Raw genomic sequence first — 26,426 nt, forward strand, 5'->3', positions numbered from 1 at the left:
TCCCAGATCAGCACAAGGTGCCATAAAGACAATCAATAAAAAACAGCCTGATAACAAGCATGTACAACAGGTGAATCTGTATGAAAGGAGGTAAAACTATGAATAAACAGAACCCAAAAAGTACCCAGTATCTTATAAAGGTCTCCTATAACCAGTGGATTTTCCTCAGCTAGAAAGGGTGTCAGCAGAGAACATTGCATTCCGTTCTGAATTCCTCCCTTGGCTTTTAGCAACTGCCTTCAGAGCCTGCATTTGTTTCTGCAAATCCTCCTGTGCTGCTCCCTGCGTGCAGGAGTTTAGAGGGCAAGGGTATTGCACATCCCTGACACCACTAACAGATGGGGCTCACCTCAGCCAATAACACAGATTATGGTCTTTGCAATACACTCTTATCCGATTACACACAAAAAGAATTCCGCTATCTGCCAAACACAAGTCTTCTCAAAGACAGGGGAAAATTTGTCTTCTGCTCCACCTTCTGCTTTGCTGTTTACAAAATTGTTCTTTTTTGGTTTTTTTTTTGTTTTTTTTTTTTTTCCTGGACTCTATCATACATGATTTGCACATCAAAGGCTAGGAAAAAAAATCTTGGAAGACTTAAAAGCTTTCCAGTTAGCTATGGGAGTCACCTGTTCAGGTATGAAAATGACAAAACGTTACCAGAATCAGGTATTTTAATGTCCTTAGTCTTCTAAAAGTAACACTATATAATAAAAATAGCATGGTTCCAGTGTCTCACCACCCCCACAGCAAAAAATTTCTTCCTGATAGCTAATCTAATCCTGGCCTCTTTCAGTTTAAAGCCATTACCCCTCGTCCTATCACTATCTGTCCCTGTAAAAGGTCCCTCTCCGGCTCTCTTGTAGCCCCTTTTGGTACTGGAAGGGTGGTCTAAGGTCTGTTGAATTACCACAGGACTATTTGAAGTTGATTACAAAGCACCCCTGCTTATTCCCAAGAAAAATTTCACATGGCTTTGGAATTCTATTTTGATGCTTGGCGACGGAAGCAATAGAGAAGGATGAACTGTAGCACCCCTTTGGGCATTACTGAAGTCTAAACAGGCAATAAGCTGCGAGCTTAAAAGGTCTGAGAAGGATTTATGGTGGACTAACAGATCCAAAGAAACGGCTTTTGAGGAAGCTAAAACTCCACAACACACAATGCCAGGCACAGTCATTTTAAAAATGGAATTGATAATGTCCCCATGGCTGGATGCAGCAATTGGAGAAACTGCTGCCATTATTTCTCCAGAGCATGGCAGAGGGGATGCCAGAGCCAAGAACACTAGTCCATGTAACTCCATCACACAATTCCATAAACCACCTGCCTCATCAGGTTTTGCCATCACAACTCTAGGAGGCCAAAAGCAGGAAAAAACAAACCCAAGTTTTGTCCCAATTACATCAGTGCTATGGGGACATTGAAATAAGAACAATTAGAATTTAATTAAATTTAAGCTACAGAAATAGTGTCTTTCTAATTTGTGCTGTGGTACCACCTACCTTTCCTAACACAGGGGTTGCTCTTGTTCCTCTCCCCACACAGTAAATTGCCCACAGAAATTTGGAGGAGATAATAAAACCTCTGAAAACATAACCCCCACTGAACACAGGGTTACCAAGCCAGAGCAGAAAGAAGGCTTGATAGCACACACAGCTCAGATTTAGGGACAAATCTGAATTTTTTTTCCTTTCATGGAACTAGGAGTCTAAAGATAATTTTGGGGAAGTTTTTACTTACTTGTTAACGTAACTATGCATACATGAAAGAGTTAGTCATCTTCTCCAGGTCAAAAATAAACACAGCAATTTTCAGAATGTGTCACAATACAATATTAACTGCGTATCTGCACAGTCACTGAATCAGTGGACACTTAATAGTCTTAATTTAGAATATCTATCTTTTCTCGAATCAGTCTAATGTACCCTGAACTACTAATACCACCTCTGAAAGAGTCAGTTTGCTGTATAAACACCTCTAAAACTGGTCCCAGTGATGAGAAACAAGCAGCGTGCCCTCCCTGCACAGCTGAGCTGCCAGACACAGAGCAGAGGCTGCTCTGTGCAAGTTCATGGGCTCCTCACAGAAAGAGTTTGAACGGGAAAGGTGCAGCCAAGAACTTGCTCACACACAAAACTCACACACCAAATTCCTATGATACAGGTACACATCTATTATAGAGATGCATGCAAGCCAGGCTGCCAGCACAGACACACAAAGCAACCCCTCAGCCTTTCTGCAGCTCCTTGACTCTGGATCCCACACGTGGGCAAGCTGAGAAAACAGAAGGACCATTGGGAGGCAGGTCTTAGTTTCAGACACCTGAAACTGTCTTCATTTTAAGGGAATCAAAACACACCATGCCCTAAAGAAGCAAAGCCTCTTCCACTAGGAAAAGAGAGCTTTTCTGCTGACACCAGGGGAATCAGAGTGAGGCAAAGAAACAGACACAGGTTACCAAGCATTCACAACAAATGTTACAGCCACATGGAAGAGTCCCAATGGGAAACATATAGCATTTCAAAGTTTTCCCTTTTCAAGGTACTAGTTATAAAATACCCGAGCAGTGAGACAGCTGGAGCAGATACAAGGTATGTGCTAAAAGAGTGAAAGACTTAAAGCATAGTCATGAAGAAACTGGAGAGCAATCACCTCTCCTGTTTATGGTTTCTTACACTTAAAGAACATCTCCAGCCAAAACACAGGCTCTCTCACCTCCACAAGGAACGGGATATCGACAGGAGACTAGAAAACCCTGCTTCAGCACATCTTAATAAAAACAAAACCTTTTCAGATCATCCCTCTAGATTCTAGGTGAAACTGAAGGAAATCTGATCTCCCCACAAACAGCACCACCCTGATGTCAGGGATCTGGTAATGCCACACAACTTCAGAGCAACATTGAGGCAGTTAACTAAAAACGAACAAAAAAGAAATTCAGAGTGAAACAGAGACGACTTCCCATTTGTATATGCTTTCCTTTATACTAATTTGTTAAGAAGTCACCTGATTTTGCAGACAGGGCAAGAAAAGTCACATCACTTGCGGCAGACCACACGGCAAGAGGAAGTGGAATGAAGCATGCTTCAGTTTCCCTGCAGAACTTCATTTCTCCACCACACACTCTAAGATGCAGCTGCAGTATTTTTTCCTAGTACCATGAAAAGAACAGCACCAACCAACATCAAACAGCGCTTTAAAAGGCGTGTTTGCCAGGTATCAACGCTGCGGGTCCATTTGGCACGAGAAAGGACAATACTGCAGCCGTAATGGTGAAAAGGAGAACTGAACCAGAGCTATGAGTCAAATGCCGTGTCACAAAGCAGCCTCCCAGCACACAGACCCGCCGTGCACAGGAACCAAGGTGTAGGGAAAGGACTGAGAATTCAGCAACCCCAAGTTTTAGGTGAAGAAGCCCCTGGTGCCGGTGCTGTCAAGGCACGGTGCCCACTGACATCAGCTGATTTATGAACACTGATATCTTCTGGCGTGTGTTAATGGTGACCCCATCATCCCAGGCTCCTGCTATTGCCACTGCAGGCTCGGCTATCTGCCCGAGGGGGAGGCAGCAGCGATAAGGAGGAGCTGCGGCAAGATTCAAGTCACGGGAGTGAAGTGGCTAATTACTCCTGTGAACAGTTTTAAAAGATACATTTTAGACTCTAAAGCTTGTGTTTTCGAGCAGAGAACTGTAAATTTGTATGTCTTCTCTATTTCTAAAGAAGTAAAACGTGACAAAAACTGAGACTAAGGTAAGATTCAGGCGGAGTTAAGATTTAAGAAAAGAGACATGCTGAGAGTTGAGTCAACAGTTTTAATTCTTAAAACCTTTACTGACCTCATAATACACAGAAAAAAAAAATCTCTAGAGTTATAAGCAAAAGTCTGTTGCTGCTTCAGTGCAATTTCTCAGACACATCCTCCAGAACGGATAAACCCTGTTTTTAGAGAAACACCCGGACACCTCAAACTAGGCATAAGTGGGCATACACTCAGAGTGCCTGTGCCAATGATAACAGACATGAATTCCAGTTCGGTTGTCAGACAATCTGTTTTCCTCCCATGTCATATAATTAGCACCCAAAATAAAGTGGCGAAATGAGGGAAGCAAGATGCCCTCTTTTCTGCCAGATCAAGGCACTTCGTGAGCATCAATTAGATGTTAATGTCCCTGGGAGGCAAGCGTGACAAGTCTTATTAAGCCATTTTAAAGATTAGAACACTGAGTCACAGAGAGATTAAGGACTTCCTCAAAACCAAAAGCAGAGTCAGAGATGGGGCAGCTACACCCCAGCTGGAGTGCAGCAGAGGAGTGCACTGCTCCACCTTACCGCAAGGTTCAGAGTGTCCAAAGAGAAAGAAAGGCAGGGGAAAAAAAAAAAAAAAAAAGAAAAAAAAAAAGAGTCCACGCTGCCATGAGGCTTCCTGTCCATGCCAACACGCCTGCGTTTTGACCTGCAAGGGACCATCTTTAGATACAAGAATGCAGTCCCATTTCCACGCTCAGGTCTCATTTTGGCTGAAGGCACCAACAAGGTTGCCAACTGTAAACAGTTTTTAAAGTCAACAGAGACCTCCAGATCTTTTTCAATAAGCTTGAGAGAGAACATAAAACTTTTTGATACTGGCTCAACCTTAGAGGCGTGGGGGCAAATAAACGTACAATCACCACTCCACGAGCCAGCTATCTGAATTCCAGTCACATGCTGAATTTACACGTGAAAAACGGAGTGAACACGACAAGACAATCACTATTAACAAGCACTCCTAAGCGCAAAGAGAAACTCAGCGGATGCCATTCTCAATTAGCCCAAAAGGTGAGCAGAGAAGGATGTTACGCTGATTAACACACTCATTAGAACGCGTCCAAACTAACAGCCCACTCCAGCCTTATAACACGTTCGGAAAGCGCTCGGCTGCCTTAATGGCAGGGTACAGAGCGAAAAGATTAGTTTGACTTTTCCTGCGTGGCCGTCCGAGCCAGCGCCGTGCCCGGACCCGCCAGTGGGGCACGGCTCGGCTCGGTACAGCCCGGCTCGGTACAGCCCGGCTCGGCACAGCCCGGCACACGGCTCGGCACAGCCCGGCTCGGCACAGCCCGGCTCGGCACAGCCCAGCACACGGCTCGGCACAGCCCGGCTCGGCACAGCCCGGCACACGGCTCGGCACAGCCCGGCTCGGCACAGCCCAGCACACGGCTCGGCACAGCCCGGCACACGGCTCGGCACAGCCCGGCTCGGCACAGCCCGGCTCGGCACAGCCCAGCACACGGCTCGGCACAGCCCGGCCGGCCCCGAGCGCCGCCGCCCGCGGAGCAGAGCCCGGCTCGGGGCGCTCCCTCCTGCCGCCCGCCCGCGCAGGGCCCCCCGCGCCCGGCGCCGGCCCGCGGGTCCCGCTCCCTGCCGCGCTCCGCTCCCCGCCCGGCCCCGCCGCACCTGCTCCGCCTGTCCCGCGGACCCAGCGGCTGCAGCGGCGCCGCCGCTCCTCATGCTGCCGGCGCTGGCTCGGCGCGGCTCGCCGGGCTCGGGGCGGGGCCCGCGGCCCGCCCGCCCCAGCCCAGCCCGGCCCGGCCCTGACCCTGGCCCGGCCCTGGCCCCGGGCGTGCCCTGCCGGGCGCTGAGCCCCGGGCAAGGTGCGCGTCCGGCGCCGCCCCGAGCGGGGCTGCCTGCCGCAGCCGTTCCGGTGGGCTCGGGCCCCGGGCGGGACGAAGCGGCCCCACCTGCCGTGGGGGAAGCGCGGCATGGGGACCCCGGGGCGCTGCCCCTCGGCTGCTGAAGGTCTGGTTTTGAGAAAGCGTGAAGGTTGTCACATATTCGGCAGGTTCAAGAAGGTTTCGGTCAGCAGGCAAACAGAACGGCACTAGGGTGAAAGTTCAAGATCAGCTAGCAGCGCTGGCACTGTAACTCCCCGACTCCCATCAGCAGTAACATCTTGCTGACGGCAGATGTGAAGTTATATGAAAAAGGAACAAAGACAAACAATCAGGAATTACTTGAAGTGCTGCAACAGAAAGGGCGAATGAGCTAAAGCCCATATCTGCTAACCTAAAGGCGTGACAAAAGCCCCAGCAGGCCCACTTTGTAGGTAACCTCAGCCAGTCAAATATTTTGACATGTGACTGCACCTAAGAGGTGCTGCAGAAGGCTGTGGCAGAGCAAAGGAGCGGGACCCTTGGCCTGCCGTGACGTGAGCTCTGACCCTTTTCACACTTGAGCCAAATTTGAAGCAGCTTTTGGACAACGTGGAAGGAAAACAAGTGTGAATGTGGCCCTTTTCATCCATGCACAGCTGAATGTAACAAAATCTCTAGTGACCCAAGTGGTTTAGCCAACTCTCTAAAATAATCTGTTGACCTTAAGGCAAGAATTTTGTTGTAGAAAATACCTCTCATTTGGGTTGAAATTTGTCTTCTTGATTTTTGCATTGTGCTTGGCACAGTGCAAAAAGTTTTACTCGGTGATTAACTTTGAGTTGCAATATGTTTGTCTGATGAATGACTTCAAGAGATTAACTGTACTTTTTCCTGCAAGTGATAAAAGCAAGAATATAGAAATAATGGTGCATACCGTTTCTCTGTTATCTAAAAGAGTATCATCTTTATCAGCCTTGGGGAAGGCAAGAACAAGGAATGGGAACATCCTCTTGGCAAACTTCCAGAAAAAAGTGATCTGTAGTTAGCAATGGGGCATGTGTGTGTGAAAGAAATCATATTTATATGATTTTTACAAAGTCTTGCCAGTTTCAGTCCACCACTGAGAGTCAGAGAACCCAGAAAATATAAAGTCTGAAAGACTTTAGCCTCTACTGGGAAATATTCCAAAACTTCTTTCTTTAGGATAGATGTTCCTTTTTGGTTAGGAAAGATGCTTACAGCACCAGTCTCCCACATGTCTGTTCACCTTCTCAACTGTCCTCTTCCCTCCATGCCTCTCAGAAAAATAAATAAGTCCATAAAAAGATAACACTTTCCTGCCAAGTTCTTCCAAAACTTTTCTGCATCATCAGGGGCTGCATGAAGACCAGCAGGATCCTTGCTGTTTATTAACTATAATTAGCGTATTTACTCATTGTCCTTAACTGTTTCATCTTTGAAAGTGGCTGAAAGATGACTGTATCATTCACACTAAACTATTATCACAACCATCTTTGAAAATTATGTTTCATGAGATGTTACTTAACCAGAATGAAGAAATTCTTTATTCACAGTCACACCTACCTCTCTCCAAAGGAAAACATAACTGAGATACTCACTCAAACATAACTGAGATAATCACTCTGGGCTAAGATGAACACATCAGTTAAAGATTAGATTAATAAACATTAATCAGGAGCCACCAATCTGGCATTACATGGGACTCTGTGGGATATCCCAGCCCACCCTCCCTTCTTTGGGGCGTGGGACACACGAGCATAAAGGGAAAGAGCAACCTTCCCGAGACCAGGTTCCTAACCCTTTTTCTAACAGTGTGGCTGCTTTGTAATTGTTTTGTTCAATCCCAGCCTGTTCTCCTCCATTGAAAGGAGAGGGAAAAGGAATAAGAGTGGTCCTTGCAAAAAACAATCCAGCCTTATTAGCTGGTATAAAGCTGTGCCTGCTGATTCTGCTATAGGATATTGATCCCTCTCTGTGGCTGGTGACGTGCAGCCCTCCCTTTCCCGAAGTGTGCAGGCCTGACTATTCAAATTCTTGTAAATGGATTCTTATCTACATATCCAGCACAATAAAAGCCTCTTGTGGTATTCAAACAACTTGTCTGATCTTTTCTGATGAACTGTGGGTGTCTTCAAAGTTAACTGAATTTTTCATACAGGAGGGATGGCCTGGTTGTGGCCTGGCTCTCAGGAGACCATGCTGAGCTCCCTCCTCAATTATTTCTTTTCTTTATGACTTGGAGAATTCATCATGTATCAGTTTGTGATGTGCAGGGTGCAGGTAATAGGACTTCCTTCCCTTATGGAGGTTATGAGGATGAAACCCTCGTATGAGGCTGAAACTTTGATGTTCTGCTGCATTGTGTGAAAGGCCACTGTGGGTATTTTCCTGCTCTTGGTTTGAAGTTGCTCATTGTACTCATCTCTGCTGAGAATCAGTAGTTAAATACAAATTTTCATGTTCTCTTCATTAATGCTTTTTGGTTTATATCAACATAGAAAGCCATTAGGGTGGTTCTTTTAAAGGAATTTTGCTTTATAGAGGAAAAGAAAACAGATCTAAGGAAAGGAAGCCGGATTCTTTACGTGGGAACATGTAATTTTCCTGGGGCCTGGAATAGCTGGATTTTCTTACCACATGTGCAGGAAATAGCCCTTCCTACCCAGTCCTGGGTGTATCAGATAATACCCTTGGCATATAAAGGAACTATTCCAGTGTGAGACACCTTCTAAACAACATTTGTGTTCAAGTTTCCAAGCACATTAACAGATTTATACAGGTCTGTTGGGGCAGAGCTCAAAACACTTTGATTCATTAGAAGAAGCAGACAGAAATACCTGTGAATCATACACAGCTAATTTTGTAGCCTTTTCTAGCCAGGAGGCTCCAAGTTCATTTGTTAGGGAAGTTTGGGGATGGGTCCTTCATCATCCTGCCTTCCTCCTGTGAGCAGTTTCTCACGCGCTCGGTGCTGCTGCTGCAGAAATAGGAGCAGGGCTCTCCTGGCTGCAGGGTTTGCATTTGCTGCCAGGGTTTGTGTTGCCTCTGTCCTTTGGGAGCTCTGACAAACCATCCCTGAGCACACCTGGTCAGTAACACACCCCGGGCTGGTAGCATTAGTCCTTCTTCCCTCCATGCAAGTATTCTTGTTTGGGTTTTGCAAGGGTGGTTTTAGTTTTCCATGTGTATTTTCTCTGCTTTTTTAACAAACAGGAGTTAGAGCTTGTTTGATGCGTGTTACCCACACAAATCTAGGAAATTTCACTCTTTGGATCACAGGTCTTTGCTGGCTAAATCTCCCTGAGGCTAAAAAGGGTTTTGCTGATGTGAAATTTTTAATAATACACCAAATGTGGGCACAGGATGATCTCTTGCTCTTGGTATCATTCAACATTAATCTATTAATTTCCTAAGACACTTTGCTAAATGCAATTTCATAGACAGACAGACCAGCTAGCCAGCACCAGACTCTTCAAAATCTTCAGCTCATGAATAAAAAAAAAATCCTTCTTTGAAGGCAGAAGAAATTAATCTTAGAATCTCTAGGATAGCTTTAATTTTAGTAAGGCATGAAATTATTGTCCCATATTTATTTCTGTAATGGAGTCGTGTCTCAGTGTCATTTTACTTCATTAAGGGATAATGTCAGCTCTGGTGATGTTGTAATTAGAAATCCTGGAAACATTTTTTGAGTTCTGAAAAGCATCAGTCACAATCCTAAGTTTTAAAACTCTCATGGAGCACATATAATCTTGTAAGGTGTATTTGAATTTTGAGAAAATTTGACAGATAATCAAATAAGGTGGACATTATGAGGGGTGGAATAAAGCATTATTAAAAAGAGTTGCATATTTTTCTTTCCTTCTGGTAGCCAGTCTTTTAGTCCGCTCTTAAAAGATTTAGTCTTTCATAAGGATATGTTTTTATTATTACCCTTAGGAATACCACTAAAAGCCTTCATTTTATCAATGTTAAGTTATCAGAGTTTATTCCACAGATATTTTATATTTTCATTTCTGACACTTGGGTTTGTGTGCTTAAAAGAATAAAAAGAGAAGCTTTTGATTCTGCTTTGGTTTGCAGAACTCAGGACTCAGAAATACAGGAGAGGTATCAAAGCCATGGAGCTGCTTCTGTTGAAATAAATGTCAACATCTCACTGCCTTCAGAGAGAAAAGGATCAAGTAATTAAGTGTTGTTTTGCATGGATTCCAGTAGGCTTTGGATCAGGCCTCATTTCCCCAGCCAGTGCTTGCAGCGTTGCTGCTTTGGATTGTGCTGACAAACGACTCTCTGTAAAACTAACCCACCGAGCTCAGCAAAGCTGATAAGATTTCCTTCCTGCTCTGCTGTGCTAACACCTTCCCTGAAAATGTGCTCTGACTTTGGCCATACTCGATTTCAGATTAAGGCTTTGCAGAGAAAAATGAAAATTCGATGTGATAAAGTGATAAAGGAATTTAAGTTAATGCACACTCTTCCAAGCCAAGTGATTCCAGGCTATGTGCAGATGGGAAATAGATTCTGCCTTGCTAGGGTGCTAAAATACCTGCATGAGCCAGTAACTGCCAGCTGCTTGAGGGATTGTCACATTGCAAAACAGGCAGAGAGGGTTCAGATTGTATCAGGAGAAAAACATAGTGCTCTCTGAGAGACATGTTGGGGAAATTTTGTGAGAAAAGATAAAAAAACCCCAAACCCAACCAATAGAAGCAACTCACACACCTGCATGGAAACAGTTCCTAGAATGTGACTGTCAGTGAGTAAGGGGAACATTCTGTAAATATATTCTTAATACAAATTAACTTTTTTGTATGTGTTGTCAGCAAGAATCTAGATTATTTCTTGTCTGTGGGAAACCTTCTGTCAGAGACAAAGATCACTTTCCACATGCTTTGATCTTAGCATATTAAATCTTAGCAGAGACTTTATTTAATTAAATGTTATTTATGTTTTGTGGGTGTTACTGAACAAAGACTTCCCTGAGTGTCATTAATGGAAGAATGACAGAGGGTTTGAACCAGGGAGGACCATCACGATAAGTCTGAATGCAGAGATATTTTAGGGAAATCACCGTTTCTCAGGCAGCTGAACACTCAAACATACTTGCCTAACTCAAGGATGAAACCACAACACTTCTCAGTGCCGTCCTTCCAGTCCCACAGACTCTTCATTGTGAAGTTAAACACTTGTAGTTGGTGTGTGCTGCTGAAATTGTTTCTTTAATTGCTGTGACTCCATACATGTGAGCAAAGCCGTGTTACAAGGTCGGTGCTAAATCTCGGGGAGGGGGTTCTTTCTTTGGCAAATGCCAGAGTTTACTCTGGGAGATTCTGGTGTCTGATCATTTGCTGTGCTGCATTACACCGCGTTAGAGGAGAGGTGGCCTCACTTCTCATGCTCAGCCAGGAAGGAACGGCCAGGAAGAAGATACGTTCTTTTTTTAAAATCATCTAGTACAAATGTTTCTGACTTGCTCTATGGAGATAATAGAAAACAACCAGCAACTGCTGGGCATGAGTTTTGTCTGTTATACATTATTGTCTGTCTTGACAGCATAAAATTAATAAATTACATGTATTCAAACCCCCTTTGTTTAAAAAATAAGGTTGCTAAGATACAAGAGTTATGCACGTTTAATGCCATTTATGGTCAGAGGATCCTGTCAATAGGGAGGGAATAACTGAGGGCCTATAAGTTCCACATAGGTTTTGCTCATTATAGTTGAACATACTTCAGCAAGTAGAGTTGATAATGGTAAAAATTTGGTTTACCTACAGGTTTGCATTTCAGTATGATTTAAATATGTTACAAATAATTGTACATGTAAACTTTGTTCAAAACTGATCAGTTGTCATGGTCCAGGAGGTAAGTGGGTATGCCCAGTGAAATGTGCATATTGATATTTTTCACTACTGTTCTTATTGTTAAGAGAGAAAATTCATCCAGCCTCCTACATTTCACTGGAGTCAATGCTATGCTCATTTAAACCAGTAGACAACTTTTCTTCTGAACTTGCTCACTGCCAAAAAAGAGAAAAAACGAAAGAAAAAAAGAAAAAAGAAAAAAAAAAAAAAGAAAAACAAATGGCAGCACAGCAACCCAACTGCTAAACCTGAAGGTATTCCTGGCACTGCCAGGCTCCCACAGTACAGGCACAGAAGAGACTTTTCCCCAAACCTGGTGTTATAAAACTGAGAGCTATAGGTCTCTATAGGTCTCACTACCTTAAACTTAGGAAAATTAGCCTCAAAAGATTGCACTTCTTGCTGAGTAAAAATATGGCTGTGCTCTCTACCTGCTACTCAGGAATATGCTCTTCAAAGTTTAATTGCTTTTTAACTACTCACTGCAACTCGAGGCTTTTTTCTTTTTTAATTTTCTATCCACCTACAGCAGCACTGAAGATTTCTCTTTCTTATCTGATCACAGGGAAAAAAAATTTTAAAAAGAGCAGCTTATTCCTGCTTCCACCCTTTCATCCCTGGTTTCTTCAGTGGGGCCTAAAGCCATTTACCTGTTTAACCTTGTGGGGTAATTAAGTTGTTCAAGCTTAGTCAGCTTCAGTTTCCCAGCTAAACTGGCCCCCCGCCAGCACTGTCAGTTTTCCATAACCCTGTGGGGAAGGTTTACACAGCAGCTCTGCTCCCAGGGAAGCTCGGTGCTGCCTTGGTGATGTGCACAGACATCGGCACTGCCAGAGCCCCTCTGCCACATTCAGAGGGGTCAGGAGGGGACAGTGCCCTTCAGCAGGGCTAGCGAGAGGGAAAGCCAGTGCCACACCCCCTGGCACAGCCAAACAAGGGCTCTAGAAGCATTAGGACTGTGTGTGGAGTACGGCCACGGCCGTTCTCCTCCCTGCTGTGGTTTTGGGGATGCCGAGGATGCTGCGGCTGCTGCCTCCCCCCGGGATGCAGGACCACATCTCCTGCCACCACCTGGCCATTAGCTCAGTGCTTGGCAAAGTGGTGCCAGCCCACAAGCTGTCACCAGCTCCCAGGGTGTGGCATTCACATTCTCTGAAAAATCCCTTGGCTCAGGATTTTTCTCCTGGGAAGCTGAGAAGCCTCGGAGAAAAGGAAAACAATTTTATCTCATTTGTTTCTCCTGTGTTGTCCTCATGTGGAATGTGTTTGGAGATTGTTTACCCACAGGTGATTGTTCCATTGGGTTCTGCTGGGAGTTGTTTTCACTCTTTGGCCAGTCAGTGCCAAGCTGTGTCAGACTCTGGAGAGAGTCTTGAGTTTTCATTATTCAGTATTTCAAGCATTCTGTAAGTATCCTTTCTGCATTCTTTAGTATAGTGTAGTATAGTTTAGTATTCTTTAATATAATATAGTATTATAAAGTAATAAATTACCCTTCTGAGGACATGGAGTCAGATGCCTCTTTCCTCCCTGCCGTGGGGGTGCTTGTGAATACGATAGCAGGGTGACAGAGGGCTTGTGGAGCAGCCTCCTTTCCCTTCCTGGGCTGTCCTCAGCACACACGGTCTCACCAGCTCGCACCACGAGCAATATTGTTCCTGACAACCTGCAAAATATTTGTATGAACTTCACCGTTTGGTGTTTAAACATGTCACGTTAGCAACTTCAAAGAAACAAGCAGAGCTTATGGGGAGATCTTTTCAGACTTGCACCATCTGCCAGTAGCTTTCCTGTGTCAGTGCCAGCATTTAAAAAAAAAGTATTCTCTAATTAAAAAAAAAAAAAAAAAGGTCTCGTGCATCTGCAAATTTGTCAGCAGGGCAGATGGCATCCCTTCGTGCTCCAGAGTTTGAAATAACAGCTCCCAGCTAGTGGAGGAAGAGCCTGAACACACCGAGAGCAAAACCACTCAGAAGTGCCTGGAATTACCAGCAGCACTTGGGGAGAGAACAAAGCCTGGGCACAAGTGCGCTCCCTCAGCAGCTGCAATGAAGACTGCAATGCCACATTCCCAGGGCAAGTCCTGTTCAGCAGAATCTCTGGCCATCAGCTGGCTGCAGGGTAGCTCCTCGTGGCTCACAGAGCTGGCATTTCTTTAAGTGCCCTTTTTCTGGCAGTATTTGCAATTCACACGGGCGACAGACCTGTGAAACTCAGCACAGCTCCAAAGCCTTCTTTTGCAGTTCAGCCTTCCTGATTTACAAGCGCTTCTTTCTGCATGTGAGTGCTTCTTTTAGCTCCCTATATTGCATCCTTGCAATTCCTTAAATGAGCAGCAATTATGCTGCTCTTTCAAGATATGCATCTGCCATCACCCATTCACCAACACACTGCTTAGCAATGTATAAGATAAAGACTAAAAGGCATTTTCAAAACTAAAAAAAAAAATTCAGTTTGAAATATCTCCACTGGATTCCAATGGTTTATTTACTTCCTGGTGATCAAGAGATCACTGGCCTTTTACTTTCACTCACAGAGACAAATATTTGTTATCAGATGGTAAACAAAAGTTTAGTTGTACGTGGATAATTCATATTGAACTAGAGTACAAAATGAATGCTATCCAAGACTGCTTCAGAGAATGGTTTATTGAGAAACTTCACAGATGAAACTTCCTTATTTAAAAAAAAAAAAAAAAAAAGTTCTGCATTTCGAGCAGGCTCCCATTTCAATGAATTGAGTTAAAGGGCTGGTTTCCTTCATGCCACTTCTCTTGTCATTTACTCCAGGCAGGGACAGAGCAGGATATTTTTCCTAGTGCACAGTGTTTGGATTTTTGCTGGGTGCTCATGGAGACAAGATTTATATTTTTGTATTTTTTTATTTCACAACATATCCAGAATTTGGAAACTTGCCAGGTTTTGCCTTCAGTTTTGCTTAAAACATTAGTCTACAAAGCACCAATAAGCATCTCAAACTAAACTAATATCTGCATGTCATTACTTATAAATGTGTAGCTGCTTGCCTGGAGGCAGAAGAGCCCATGATACTGCTACCATTGGCTGTTATTTATATGTAACCTTTTCTGGTTTAGCGTTTCTGCTGTATTTTTTTTTTTCCAGATTTTGATTTTGCCTGCCCCTATACAGTGTGCAGCCCCACTTTCACCCTGCAGCTCTGGCCAAAGGGGGTGAGCTGAGAACCAGGCCTTGGAGCATCTCCCAGGGCCTGGCTGGGCTCTGTTACCAGCACTTCTGAGCACAAATATGCAAAGTTTAATGAAGTCAGTGGAAAGACTCCTACTGGCTTTGGGTTAGCTTCGCATCCAGCTGTAAATTATGGGAGTGTCATTTTATTTCCATTACTTGCCCACAATATTTTTTTGCCTGTGTTAACAACATAGCTCCTTTTTAAACAATGACAGAATTGGTCTTTCCAGTCAAGTGATCCATAAATTACACTGCAGTATGACCAGATAGGCATCCTAAGATTGCTGCTGGATGGAAAAGGGTGAAAAACCTCTTTCTGGGTTTGGGGGCAGTCACTGGCTTCAGGGGAGTCATCCAGTATCCTGTCATTCTTTGTACTCAGCATTTTGAAGTGGGGGAATGGTTGTTATCCTACCTTTCCAGAAGAACAATGTTATCTTCTTTCTAGAGGATAAATCAGAGCTCTAGGAAATGATAGGAAAACTCTTGTGAGTCCCCAGTTGGCCAGTGGCAGAAGTTATATCAACACAGGAATCTCTAGCTCCTGTCCCATTTCTGCTCTCTCTGTTCATGTGACATCTCCAGACATTTCCAGAAGAAAGCCCATAGGAAGTGCACAGGAAATCAGGATTTTGTCAGTTTAACAAGTTTAAAGAAATACATATTCTTGGTATCAAAAGCACAGGCCCTGAAAACAAAAGGACTGCTATCGAGGCAGTTTATTTTGAAGCCATAAAGTGATTATTCTCCCTACACATTCATTTAAATAAAATAAAGATGTAAAGAAATGGTGGTAAGTAATTAAAGAGATCTAAATTAAAAAAAAAAAAAAGAAAATTTTCATTAAGAATGCTGGTGGTGTACAGCAGACAATATCTGTGCAGTCATGTAGCAACAGACTTCGCTCTCTGAGTAACAGTTTTCCCTCAGAACATGTTCTATTTATAACCCCCCTAAGCCTTTTGCAGTATGTTTCCTGTTCAGACCCCAGAAAATGACTCAGCCAATCAGTCCAGTCACTTCCCAAACATGGGATTCAAACCTAGGGAGAAAATCATGAACATGCTCAAAAGTTGACTGATGAGTCAAAACACTGTTTGAACTGATTTTTTTTTTTTTTTTGGTTGGTTCTAAAGGTACATGTTAGAAATTGTTCACCTTGTCATTTGGGAGCACTTAGGTGCTTGTTCTCCAAGAATGATAATATTTTGTTCATTCATTCACTGTGAAATGCTTTCTGTCTCTGTAATTACTCTATCACTGTATTATATTTCAAAAGCAATAGCCAAAACCTGTAACATGGAGAAGTCTCCAGCTGCTCTTCTTTGGTCTGGGGTGGGCAGTATTATGAAGAAGTACTTTATACTCTTAATTTGCATAAGAAACTATATTAGAGTTACAGACAACTGGTTAAAATTGTAATTTTCAGCTTGTTTACTAACTCACTGCTACTTTTTCAGCTCTAGAATATGAGAGCTGTTGCTACATTTTCTATGCACAAAAGTGAACTCTATTTAAATAACCATCCATAAACCCCCTCCAGCACATTAATCTGCAAAAAAACCTTGGAGATGGAACTGGGATACAGAGCAGAAGCATGCTCAGTTCTCCTTTCAAGAGCAGAAGCATTATCAAAAACTAAGGATGGAATTCCATCCTAAACCAAGACCTGATGCATACCTGCAATCTGCACGATTCATTATGGCTACAACCACAGAAATTCTTCCACACTCCACAGCTTAAAAAGAGAAGTGTTTCCTTTTGTCCAGATGTAAAAGCACCACATTTCTGGCATTTCAGCCATTTAGCTTAACGAGAGCATCACCTGCAAGTCTTGTCCTAATCTGTTTGCACTAAAAAGCCCCAGAATATTCCTGACCCTTTGGAACCTGAATAATGCCTTAAGAGTTTATGAGACCATGGTCTATTAAGCAGAAGAACACACATGATCCACAGCTATAAAATTACCTTCATTTGAAGTCTACTTCAGTTTATTTAGAGTTTATGTTTTGGTTGTGTGTGGGTTTTTTGTTTGTTTGGGTTTTTTTCGGGTTTTTTTGTTGTTGTTGTTGTTGTTTTTTGGGGTTTCTTTTTGGTTTTTTTGTTTGTGGGGTTTTTTGTTTGTTTGTTTTTTGTTGGGTTTTTTTTGGTTTTTTGGTGTTTTTTTTTTTTTTTCCCGAGAGAGACTAAACAGCCTTTCTCTAATGCCACTGACTTTTTTTTCAAGCAGATCCTTAAAACAGGTTGGAAGTGGCAGAGGAACGTGGTAAAGAGCTACAGATGAGAGAGGGGTTTTGAAATGAAACCTTTTCCACGTTAACTGAGCTAAATTCATATTGAGAGTCTTCCCAGGCCATTTACGGGCATATGCCTGGCATGGCCACGGGTGCCCCCATCCTGCACTGCCCTGATTCCGTGCCAGGAGCCTTTGGAAAAACAAGGATGCGGTGTCGGTGTCGCCTCCTGCCAATGTCACTGTGATAACCGGCCGAGGGCACATTCCAGCGCTATCACTGCTGCTCTTCCATCTGCAGGAGCTGCTCTCCTGCCACAGCCAGCCCCAGAGCAGGGCCCCAGAGCACAGGGACAGCTACCAGAGAAACTTCGGGGGGAAAATCAAAACACCGCCAGGTTTTCAGCTGCGAGTGCGGTTTTTAATGTGTTAACGCCTATCTCTGCTCCAAGCTTTGCCCAAGTTCCAACCTCTCCGTGTCACTGCAGCCTCACTGCGGGTTCAGGATGCAAAACTGACAGGTGTGAGCAATGGACTTGCTCTTACCAAAGAGCAGCTGTGTTTCTCACTGTCTTCAGAATGCTGTGGCTTTTCCCATCTCTTGGCATTTCAACTTCCAGTTTTCTGCCTCAGATACCCAGTGATATTTTTATGGTAATGATGAAACTGCTCATTAACTCTAGATGTGCTTTGCTAAGTCTTTTTTCTTAATCAGGAAAAATTATGTTTCTTAGGCAATATATACCCACCATCCCTCTTTTTTCCGAGCCCAAGTTCTTTCAACTGATCCTATATAGGACAAGGTCACCCTGACTTCTTCTGAAAAATAACATTTTTATAGCTTGACATTATGCACTTATTTACTGGGAGTGGACAGAGAGATGGGTCTGCAACATCATCACAAGTTTTGCTGCTGACCCAGGGCAAGCACACGTGACCCTCGCCCTATAGCTGCAAGAAGTTTTTATTTAAAATTTTGTTCTAAAATAGATTTGGACAGCTGCCTAAGTCTGAATGCCTGTGCTTCATTCTGCAACAGAGAGGAAAGAGGCAAAGAAGGTGGAAAGAGGGAAAGGGAGGAAATTGGATTAAAAGAAAACTCCCCAAGAAAACATAGGTGAAATAATTAGAGACCTTGAAAAACTCCATCTACTTTAAAATTCTTAGGAAATAAAGGTTTGGAAATACAAGCAAGTCAGCCAAAATATAATTAAACAGTTCAACAGTGTACCTTATATTTAACAAAAAGTCATTATACAACTGCATTTTTCAGATTAGATGGATCAAAATAAGTTGTGTGCAGAACAAAAAGTAACACTGGGCATCAGTGTTACTTTCCAAGGCCCCTGTTTCTCTTGTGTTCTTAAAAAGTCCTTCACTCTCTTGTGTGCAGGGTAACTTGTCTAGTTGCTCCTCTGCACTTTCCCCATGCCCTGATATGATGAGTTTGGGTGCATGCAAAGAGCAAACCTGCCTGAGTTCAGCTTGGTCACGTCCCCTGCACAGGGAATTCTGTGCTCCTTTCCTGGGAGATCACAGAAGCAAACTTCATTGGGACCAGGCAAACAACAAACTGCTGTTGAAATAAATATTTCCTGTCAGACAAAACAATTAAACACCTCACCAAGGAGCAAGATATCAGCTGGCCTATGGTTAAGGAATGCTTAAGAAGCAGGGATCTGTAAATTATGCCAGAAATAGTTCCAAAAGAAGCACAAACACCACAGGAGAAGAGGCCTTTGCTGAGGTAGTGACAAGTCAGATTTAAGCCTGGTGCCTAACTTGCCCTGAAGGACCCTCGTTGTCCCCTAACCAGCAGGGATGCAGCCTGAGCACGCCTTTGCACACAGGAAAAGTTCACTAAGATTAATTAACACCCATTTAGCCTCATCCCACTTCCGCAGACTTCACTGCTGCAGGACCAGCTCTGCATCTGGGTGATGAGAAAATGACTTGTTTTCTTGCAACAAACTGTAACCATATTCTTCAGTGCCCTTTGGGGAGCTGGTCACATATGACAAAAAGGTGAGGTTGCAGATAGGACAGGCTAAATTATTTCTGAGCTCAGTTATGTCCTGTTGGCTCGGGGCTGCTGCTGCCCAGGTTGCAGCACCTTATCCAACAGTAATGCAATTGTCATGCAAAGTAAATGGAGCATCTTAGGCCATGCTCTTTACTGAAACTGGACATTAAAACACTCAAAGTAGTGGATTGTTTTAAAACAATTCACTGCTTTGCCAGTCCTGATAAAGTTCTGTGTGAATTGTTTTATGTGTGTGTGAAATAGCAAATAATAGGAATGGAGCCATGTCTTCTACCAGTTCCATACAGGTTGAATATACCCCTGATAGCAGAGATTAGTGATAATCAGAAGGAAAATAGGACTCAAAGGAAGATACATGCTGCATAAATGGATACCTGAGGAACTTTATCTTTATTTAATTTGATTTCCTATCTAATGTTAATTTTTAACTATGTACTTTCTGTATATAGCATTCTAGTACCCCTTTTAGAAGTATTTTAGCCTTAATTTAAAAGGCTGAAATATTAAAGAAGCTTCTGAATACCATAGAAAATTGCACCAAGAGCTAGCTTGCCTCAGAATAAAAAAAACTCCGGCTGCTGCAGGTTATTTGTAGCTTGAACATATCTAGTTCCTGCTTCCAAATTTAGGATGTTTCTTCTGCTTGATTATGGAGCTGACAGTCACCTTTCCTTTACTATCATTTAACCAGGTATTTAACATTGCATTTCTCTCTCTCTCTCTCTCTCTTTCTTTTTTAAATCAGAATATTCTTAGGACAATTTAATCATATATTCAATAAACATAGATGTGTTTATAAGCCACACTTACATGGCACATTTCCATTGTCAAGCTCTATCACCCAGAAAACTTTGTCAACTGATGCTGTTTATGTTACCATCAATCATTTGTTTTCCTTTTACAAACTGTCTCGAATTTGGTCTGATTTTGCCTTTGGCAGTCTTAAAGTAACTATTCTGAAGTTCCTTTTCCCACTTTAAATACTGGTATATCATGTGGTTTTAGTCCATTTTATCCTACAATTTGGTAAAAATGCAACTTGGTCAAAAAATTCTTTAATCATTCCAGCTATACCCCTAAAATATTGGACTACAATCAAAGCTGAAAATATGTTTTTGTGTATAAAATGAATTACAAGAGGGACATGTCATCACACAGTGCAAATAATCAATAATAAAGTGACTTGAAAATTAAAAAATACTATAAATTTCTGCTCTCTCTGTGTTGACTGTAGTAAAACCTTCTAACAGCAGTGTCTGAGCAGGAAGTCTGGCAGGGCTCACAGTAATCCAGCCTGAGGTAAATAAAGGTGTGGGCAAGTTTCAAAACATCTCGGGTGGTGACAGGGTCAAAGCCTGGGACTCTCCTACAGGCGGTGAAAAGAAAATGTTCAAATGCTTGAAATACTGTTCCTCAGTGGGAAGATTAAAAAATAGCACAACAGCCTGAGTCCAAAAGGGTACAGTAGCTGAAAAGTAATTCCATATAAAGAAAAAAAAATAAAATCAGTAAACTCAGTAGGTGGCTATATTTAGAAGGCCGCAGTGCCAGTTGGGTTCCTGGCAATGAACTGTGGCCAGCCCTATTCCTTCTGAAGATACCTAATATCAAAGAGGCAGCTTTTGGTCACCAGAAACAAACACAAGGGCCATCAAGGCTTTGCAGAATCAGATAGGGAAAGGCTGCACCGCATCACACACTGTAGCTATGCAGGGATCAAAACCTGATATTGTGGATTTCTGTGGCAGAGTTACATCTATCAGGAGAAATAATTTCATTCACAGCGTTGACACTCTTGGTTCTCACAGAGTAAGTCCACATTTACACTGGCCCTAAGCCCATTCACCCTTGAAGAAAAATGAGTACAACACTAATAATCAGGGCAAAATCAGCACACAGAACATGACAAATAATGTTTGACTTTTAAAAGTCACAGTGGTATTTTATGTTTTATGAAGAGTTTAAATCTTCCAGTAACTTGCAGTTAATATTCTGAAACCTTTTCTGGTTAAGCTCGGCTCCTGTCCCGTTGGTAGATTTTGTTTGTATAATTTATACAGAATGATTCAGTGGATGAAGAGTCACTGGTTATCCACATGGGAGAAGATTCTTCGTCTAGTTAAGACTTATTCTTGTTCCAAACACTGCTGGACTGATATGCCAGAACTGGTAATGCATATTGAACAAACTCCAGCTTGTGAAGAGAGCTGTTTGTGGGACACGCAAACAAGACAGCTGTGGTGACACACGTGACACGACAGAATGGTGTCTCTGCACAGCAACAGACCTGTGTCAGCTGGAGATCCTAAATTTAAACCCAGCAGCATCAGGTTTCAGATATGCACCAAAACCACCTACATGTCAATATTTATTTGGTCTTTTGGATCTGTAGATACATTTGAAAGGAAGAAAAATGCTCAAGGACTGCAGATGCACTGAGTTCTAATCCCAGTTCCTGTCTGAGTAAACTTGGCTTCTCCTCTCATCTTCTACAGGATGTAAAAGGATTTAGAAATGTTTCTTCTCTGTGAGGAAGACTTTACTCATGTGATTAGTAGGTTAAGATTAATGATTGTAAAGTGTTTTGAAATCCAAGATGAAAGGTGAAGGCATTGCGTAAGAATGATTATTTTACACCAGTTAATATAATTTGTTCCTTATGATGTAACATAATGAGAAAGGAAGAATTCTTAAACTAGACACCGAGGTCTGGCAAGGGAACTTGCATTCTGGCTGCCACAAAGTTTTCATGCCCATATGCTCCACAGCTACAACACAGACCCTGACCACAAAAGAGAAGTGATAAAAAGGTTTTTTTCCCCTTAGTGTTCTTAGCAGAACTACTGTGTGTTTGTGATGGGTGTGAAAGTGCTTGGATACACATGCACACCATATAACACATCATAACAGGGCTATCATCATGTCAGACAAGACAACATCATTTCTGTAGGTCTGAAATGAGTGGCAAATCACATGGGGAAAAAGAAATAGCTTTTTTTCCTGCACATAAAGTCTTTCAGTCTAGCATGTTGCTTTCCTTTTCTGGGCCTCCAGCCTTTCTGGTGCAATAGCAGATTTACAACACACAAAAAAGGGACTCACCACAAGAAAAAGAGATTTGGGAGGTTTTTTTGCCTAGTTTTCAGTCACGTGGTTCTTGGACATTCAGGGCATCCCTCTCCCACTGTTGGCTGTATCTCCTGCCATCAAGTGAAAGAAAAAAGAGCCAAATCTCTCCCTGTATAATTTCCCCAGTTCTGCTTGCCACACCTGTGAAACAAAGGGGAGTTTCTCCTGACACAGGGTAAAGTGAAAGGTAAAGTGAGGTAAAGAAAGGTTGCAGCGAGGTAAAGTGAAAGGATACAGGGGGTGGAGGTGGTGCCCTCCCTGTCACTGCAGCAGGTGACCCACTTGTGCCACACAATCCCTGACACTTCTCCAAGGCACGGCCTCACATTCTGTGTAAGTAAATCCATCTCTCTGTGTGCAGCCACACCGAGGAAATATTTACACTGCTAAGCATTTGGATGATGAAAGCATAAACAAAGGGAAGGCTACTGGAGCCACTGTAACCCATCAGAGGGGTGCCAGCCCAAGCAGGGTGAGCTGCTCCACATAATGTGCCCTGGATGTGTCAGACACTGGACTGTGCTTTTAGGCAAACCATACCTTCAGTAAGCACTGGCAGCATTTTAATCCCCTTAGTATGGCTCTGATACACTGATCTCCAAAATCTAGGGCAGGCCTCTGGAGTAGCTGGATCAGGCTCTAATACTCCTTTAGATCATAATCCTGCAAAGATTTAACATTTGCAAATAATTTTATCATGTGAGTGGTTAAATGGGATGTTGGAGGACCTGGGTCAGAACTGGAAAATTCAACAAATTCCAACTATGGTTATATCTACCAAGGATACAGCAGAAACAAGGAAAAATCAGGGTGGCTGCTGAGAGAACCTGACTGTTGGGAATATGCAGCATTTCAGGCCTTAGATATCAGCTTAAATTCTCCCACAAATATTCACAAATATCAGCCTCAAAGGAGCTTAATCAGCATGCAAAGCTTAGTAAAGCTGCAAGAGATAGGGACTGGGCTATAGCAGTCTTTCTTCTGACACAAATATTCTGCACTCTGCCCTGACCCAATGCCTGTTTTAGTGTTTTACCACTTTTGTTGCTAAGCTTCCTTTTTTTCAGCCTTCATCCTCCAAACTGGACACCTCAGCATGCAAATGCTGTGAGGCTTTTACCTGCAACAACCATCAAGATAACACCAGAAACAGGAGAGCTGAAAGAGAGAGGCTGCTCTTTAATTTGAAAGTTGAGCAATGAGTGTTTGCAGCCCTCAGCTGAGCTGGGCTACCCTACCTGAAAAATTCTGGCTGTGGATTTGGCCTCTTGCTTTCTGTGTAAAGCACTGGAAGTTTAATTTAAGGGAAAATGGTTGCATGTCTTGAACAAGTTTCGTGTGGTTATGGAGAGGGGAGAGAGGAGGAAACTGAGCAGAAAAAGGTGTCCAAACAAAATATATTCTAAAAAATTGGGCAGATTATAGATTTCTCATGTGAGAAGTATTTTCTGGTCACTGCTAGGTTTGATATTGAATAATTGAAAAATTTATCTAATTTTCCATGGATATTTCTGCCTGGGGATCTGCTACAGCCCTGCTGTGTTTAGGCATGTATTTGTCATTAGAAAGCCTCTGCCCTGTTGCTTACACATCTTCTCTCACAGGGAGAATAAACACTCACAGAAAAATTAAAAGTGTTCTGGAAATAAAAGAGGAAGAAAACACTTGCTTGGACCTGGAATCTGGTTTATTCAATTTATGCACGAAGGATGAATGCCACTTATTACAATTTTTTTTGTTGTTGTTGTTGGTTTTTTTTTTTTTTTTTTTTTTTGTTTGTTTTTGTTTTTCACTGCAATAAAAATGAGACAAGGAAAAAACCCCAACAGTAATTAGTGCTGGTTTTATAGATCAGTGTGCAATTAAGATTCAGATACTAGAGGAAGAAAACCTGGGTAAGACCAGAGTATGAATAGTAAATTGATAAATTCCTGCCTGTCTGAAAACGATGTGTGATTGCTCAAGCTCTGAACAGTGCAGTATCAAGGAACAAGCTTTAGCATATAATTAAGAATCTAGCTTTGTTCAGACTCCGTCCTTTATTTATAAAATCAATCCATTTTATAAATGACAAGGCAAACATACTTGCCCTGGTGAGGGAAGTATTTGGGGCGGATGTTCCTGCAGAAGACATCACTTCCTGCTGTCCTTCTCAGCTCATTTCCAACCCCTGTGTAATGAGTCAACTCTTCTTTTGCAGACACAGGGTTTGTCAAACTGAGCTCAGGAAATCCAAACTGTTTTATAGGAGCATGTCCCTGCTCCCACAGCAGATTCACAGCTGAATGTGTTGTCTGTGCTGCTTGTGTATTGATTTCAGTCCTGATAAGCAAATAAAATTCCCCCTCTCTCACTGCAGGAGGTTTGGTGCAAAATTCAAGGTTTTGAGCAAACCTTCACATGAAAATAGCTTATTAAAAGCTTCAATCCTAAGGTCTTGAAAAGCTGCATGAGTGAGAAATACAGGGACAGGGGCTAAAATCCAAAATGTCGTAATATAATAAAAGAACTGACCTTGCTAAATTACATCTTAGAGTCCATCAAAATCCCATATGTACTTAATTCCTTGCAGACTGAAGGTCTATAGTAATACCTTCCCAGTCAGTCAAAAAAATTTCTAAAATTTAGTTTAGACAAGTCAAAAATCAAGGCACTAATTGATGTATCTTTCTGTATTTTCTTCCTGAAGAGAAGGAGATGTTACCATTAATTACTGAACAGAATTCTGTGTTAATTAGGTTAGAACTGACAACTTGAGTGCTAAGTTATTTGTTTAAAATAAAGGTGACAGGGTATAAAAATAGGTGGCTGTTTTCAAGCCACAAAACAGTTTGGAAGAAAAAAATTAAAATGCTCATCCAAGCAAAACCTTGAATGGTTGACAAGTTTTTTTACAATTCTACAGCTAAGAAAAAAAAAAATGTAATTTTAAAATGCTATACAAACCCTATTTTTTTCCAGTCATTCTTCAAAATACAGTGTTCACTGTAGGTGCTTCCCAGTAACTAAAGGCCACACTCATTAAGTAGTTTTGGTATTCCTGGTTTAGAAAAACTCATAAGCAGGAGATCGTCTGACCAGCCCATAAATACATTTAAGTTTTATAGTAATTGGCTAAATTATTAGTCACATTTCTAGATATGTTGAAAACTACCATGTGCCTGAGACAGCACAGTCAGTATGTCTAAATAGTCATTAAATTTCTAATCCAAAATGTTTCAGTAATCCTATTTTGTTGCTTGCCTACTAACAAACAACAAGAAACTGTGCATTAAATAAATTGATCCCAAGCATTTCATAATCAAGGCCCTAGTCTGAGGCTTTCTGACAACAAATATACCTGCAATTTGCTTTTCACATAAAACTGAGCCAGTTTTGAAGTTTTTTTCAGCAACCACAGCTTAACAGGTAAGGTATTTTCATATTTATTTTTAGGTAAAAAAATCCAAAAGCTGGAGATCAACAAAGAAAACCCCACCAAAAATCATGACACTCCCATGATATTGTGAAAATCCATTGATGAGACATATGGAAAAATGAACTGATGCAAAGGGTTTAAAAAAGCTGCTTATTTATTTTCATCCTGGCATGGCAAATAGACCTGTCCAACAATTTTAGCAGGCATGGTAAAAGGCTCTTTTATCAAAAGGAATTAAGGTAAGGCTGAAAAACAGAGTCCTGAGACATCAAAAGAAAAAAAAAAAGGAAACTATTTGTTAGTCTGCAGGAAAAGGAAAGCCTCATTTTACTAAGCAGGTAGGGAGCTTGAGAGGTTCCATCCGTGGTACAATCCATCCTCTTGGTTTCATCAAACTGTGTCTGGCTGGACGTACACACGAGGACAGACAGCCACCCCGTGTCCCCTGCTGCAGAGGACAGACAGCCCCCCTCTGTCCCCGGATGAAGAGGACAGACAGCCCCCCTCTGTCCCCGGATGAAGAGGACAGACAGCCACCCCGTGTCCCCTGATGAAGAGGACAGACAGCCCCCCTCTGTCCCCGGATGAAGAGGACAGACAGCCACCCCGTGTCCCCTGATGAAGAGGACAGACAGCCCCCCTCTGTCCCCGGATGAAGAGGACAGACAGCCACCCCGTGTCCCCTGCTGCAGAGGACAGACAGCCACCCCGTGTCCCCTGCTGCAGAGGACAGACAGCCACCCTCTGTCCCCGGATGAAGAGGACAGACAGCCACCCCGTGTCCCCTGATGAAGAGGACAGACAGCCACCCCGTGTCCCCTGCTGCAGAGGACAGACAGCCCCCCTCTGTCCCCGGATGAAGAGGACAGA

General features: G+C 42.7%; 1 protein-coding gene across 11 annotated transcripts in view; it reads right to left on the bottom strand.

Moving 5' to 3' along the window:
- The window catches only part of MICAL2 (microtubule associated monooxygenase, calponin and LIM domain containing 2), a 117,958-nt gene extending 112,425 nt beyond the window's left edge, over positions 1–5,533 (bottom strand). For all 11 annotated transcript variants that reach the window (XM_064426178.1, XM_064426177.1, XM_064426175.1 and 8 more), the window contains exon 1: positions 5,439–5,533. The gene's annotated coding sequence lies outside the window, so the exon portion shown is untranslated. The remainder of the gene's footprint in view (positions 1–5,438) is intronic.
- Positions 5,534–26,426: the final 20,893 nt, after the last annotated feature.

This window comes from Passer domesticus, chromosome 6, assembly GCF_036417665.1.
Source record: "Passer domesticus isolate bPasDom1 chromosome 6, bPasDom1.hap1, whole genome shotgun sequence".
NCBI classification, from domain to species: domain Eukaryota; kingdom Metazoa; phylum Chordata; class Aves; order Passeriformes; family Passeridae; genus Passer; species Passer domesticus.